The sequence below is a fragment of the Cyprinodon variegatus genome, unplaced genomic scaffold (assembly GCF_000732505.1).
Source record: "Cyprinodon variegatus isolate N-32 unplaced genomic scaffold, C_variegatus-1.0 Scaffold1181, whole genome shotgun sequence".
Taxonomy (NCBI): domain Eukaryota; kingdom Metazoa; phylum Chordata; class Actinopteri; order Cyprinodontiformes; family Cyprinodontidae; genus Cyprinodon; species Cyprinodon variegatus.
In genome coordinates this window covers 42624-45954 of record NW_015151634.1, presented here as the reverse complement: position 1 = coordinate 45954, position 3331 = coordinate 42624, and the positions used below count along the sequence as shown (strand labels likewise).

The 3331-nt window shown below is 37.9% G+C and overlaps 1 protein-coding gene across 2 annotated transcripts in view; it reads left to right on the top strand.

Annotated features, from left to right (window-relative positions):
* Positions 1-3331, top strand: part of LOC107101978 (potassium voltage-gated channel subfamily C member 1-like) — a 24638-nt gene that overhangs the window by 2135 nt on the left and 19172 nt on the right. The window lies entirely within an intron of this gene.

Here is a 3331-nt window from a genome sequence, read left to right as displayed (position 1 = left end):
GAAGAGAAACGTCTTCAAACTTGGAAACAAAGTCCAGAGGATTTATTTTATTTATTTATAAATAGCTGCTGAGTTAATGGGGTTATTTAAGTTGATAACTTTAATTTCCACCTTTAAATATTTATAACTTAGCCTTCCAGTCTCTTGTTAGTTTTAGAAACTTCCTTAAGTTCTGTTCTGAGTTTAAGCTTAGTTCTGCCATCCTAGATGATTTTGTGATTTAGAAAAAAGAAGAGAAAATGAATAATCTATATTATTTATTTAGATTTTATGCATATTTCATCATATCAATCCACTTTTTACAGTCTGGCACTTTTTTAAGGCACAAGTGGATCATTTTTTGTACAGTAGGCTGACAGGAGGGGGGGGCAGAGACAGGCAGCAAAGGACCAAAGGCCGGATTCGAACCCGGGTTGCCTGCATCGAGGACTAAGGCCTCTATAGATGGGTCGTGAACGCTAACCACTGCCCCCACCATCCTCTCTTTATATAACAGGATAATTAAACGTAAAGCATGAAATTAAATTCTGTCACATTTTGTCTTCAATGTTTATTAAATCAATACTCTCTCCCAATTTCCTCTTCCTACCTGCATGGAGGTGCAGCTGTTCTGGAACCAGTCAGAACTGTACAAACAACCTTTGTTAATTTGCTGTTCCTGTTGTGAGGTTAAAAAGGAGATTAATGAGTTTAGGAGGCATTTTTATGACCTTTGCTTTGAATTCCCTGGAGTTTCTATAGCAGGTTGATGAGAATAAAAAGAGAGAGAGCAGCGAAAGAGAAGAAAAAAAATCGCTTATACTGAAAAACTTTTTAGATATTGTCCATCGTCCTTTATTAGAATAATACAGATACTCACTGCAGTGACCAGACTAGACCAAAGGTACCAGGGGGCCAGGAGGGGGCCAGGAGGGGGCCAGGAGGGGGCCAGCGTGTTTTCATAAGGGCCAAGAAAAGCATGAAATTAAAAACAGGTCAAGAGATTCAAATATATTAAAATAGCTGCATGAAGTGATATTTCTATTCAATTGGGTTTAATTAAAATTCTATGTCTTATTAGGTCAATATACATTCATAATTTAGGAATTAAACATATTTCTGACTTAATTTGAAATGACCCTTTTCTCTAAAATCTGAATTAGAACATTTTTGTTTTGAAAAAAAAAAAAACATTTAGCAAGTGAAAACTGGGATCCTTTCTCAATCCCTCTGAATCGATCATGTTATTGTTTTTAAATAATTAATAAAATAGAAAAAAATGAAATAGATCCAAAGGAGCTATCAGTAGCCATGTGAGTTCCAGCTCAGATCATCATTAGAATTTCTTTGAGTATTGTGTCTTCATAACAGGGGCCAGGACATGATCTACAGGGGCAGTGGCCCCCGTTGACACCTTTGTAGATCCGCCCATGCTCGCTGGACTTCCAACAGGTTGCTTTCTCAGGGCAGAAGGATCAGCTGCACATAAGGACTCAGCTCTTTGGCACCAGTGGAGTGTTTGTGGCAGACCTCCAAACCAAAGTCTCATTATTAGTCTTTGCTGTGGGCACCTTTCCATCTGGGCACCATGCCGCCACCTTAGTAAAAACGGAATGACAGCCTACCTTTAATTCTTTTTTTAGAAGGTCTATGATGCCCTTACATAGGGCTGCTGTGCTGCATGCTGTTTGAACATCTGTACCAACCTGAAGCTGCTTTAAAGTTAGCGAAACGTTCTAACCTTTAAGCATTAACACAGCAGTGTAACTTAACTACCTGCTATTTACAGCATATTAAACTTTGATGGAGGAGGATAAAAATCCCTGCATGCATCCCCCCCCCCACTGTCCTACATTCGACAAACACATGTGACAAAAGCAGATCAAAGATTGACAGAGTGCCGCCAAAACTGGCAAGAAGATTAATTAGATGTGAGCCTCAGAGTTAATTACAGACTCTATTCACAGCGGATCTAAGCCCTTGACACTGCATAGTAGGCCTGTGGTTTTTCAGTGACAGGGAGAATTATCAATAAGAAAAAAAACCTTTTGTCTTTCCAATGACCGCACTCTTCCTTACCGTCACAAACCGATCATCCAGGGGGCGGCCTGATAAGAGGCTTTGTTTAGAGGGCTGGATCTTCTGCAGGCTGCACTCGGAGGCTTTTGCAGACAAAACAAAAGCAGCGTGACTAAAAACAAAGGATTCATCACACTGAAGCTTGCAGATTGATCTGTCACTTGTTCATTTGAGATGTAAAACCACTGTTACTGTAGAAAACTTAAGCAACATAATTCAGCCAAAAATGTAAGGGTTGTTAATTCTGACTTATTGTGGAGCACAGTGTGGAGGGGGGGGGGGTGGACCAAACAGGATTATGCAAGCAGAGAAAACACAAAAACACCTTTTAATGCTTGGAGGGGGGGGGGGTGGACCAAACAGGATTATGCAAGCAGAGAAAACACAAAAACACCTTTTAATGCTTCAGAGCATGGACTGGAAATTTAACTTGGATCAAGACGAGAAAAGCTGCAGAGTCCTCGATTTCATTCAGTTTACTGCAGTTTTCTTCCCTCATTTTGAACATCTAACTTCATAAACCAATTTCAGCTGAAAGGTATTGGAAGGCACACGAGAGCAGTTTAATATTTAAATACAGTGTTTGGATTTTATTGGATTGACTTGATTATAGTTTTACCTTTAACTGTTTATATGCTGGATCTGCACTGGAAAAATTATCTAGAAATAAGTAAAAATGTCTTAAACGAAGCGTGTTTATCCTTAATCTGAGTAGGTAAATGAGATAGTTTGCCAATGGAACAAGTATTTTTACTCTTAAAATACGATAATTAGATAATATGCAGCTGAAATAAGGCAAGGCAAGGCAAGGCAAATTTTTTAGCACAATTCAGTACAAAGACAATGCAAAGTGCTTTACATGATTAAAATATAGGAAGATAATACAGAATCAAAGCAAGTAAGAAAAAATTAAAAATGAATAAAGAAAATATTAAAAAAATGCAGAAACAAAAAAGAATATTAAAAACAGTTGGGTTAGCATTTGATCAAAAATTTCTCCTTGGGCAGTTGACAATTCCCCAGAACCTTGTCTTTTGTTCTACTACCATAGAACTGCTAAACCTTTCCCGTTATCTACAGGGAATTTAACTCTGCCTGATACACATAAGACAATACAATTGTGTTTTCTTATTTTAAGTGTAAATTATCTTGTTCCATTGGCAAAATGTCTCTTTTATCTCCTCAATCTAAGAACAAATGCACTTATTTTAAAGGAATAGTACACCCAAAACATGATTAGCCTTCATTTTCTACTCACCCCCATGCTGAACAA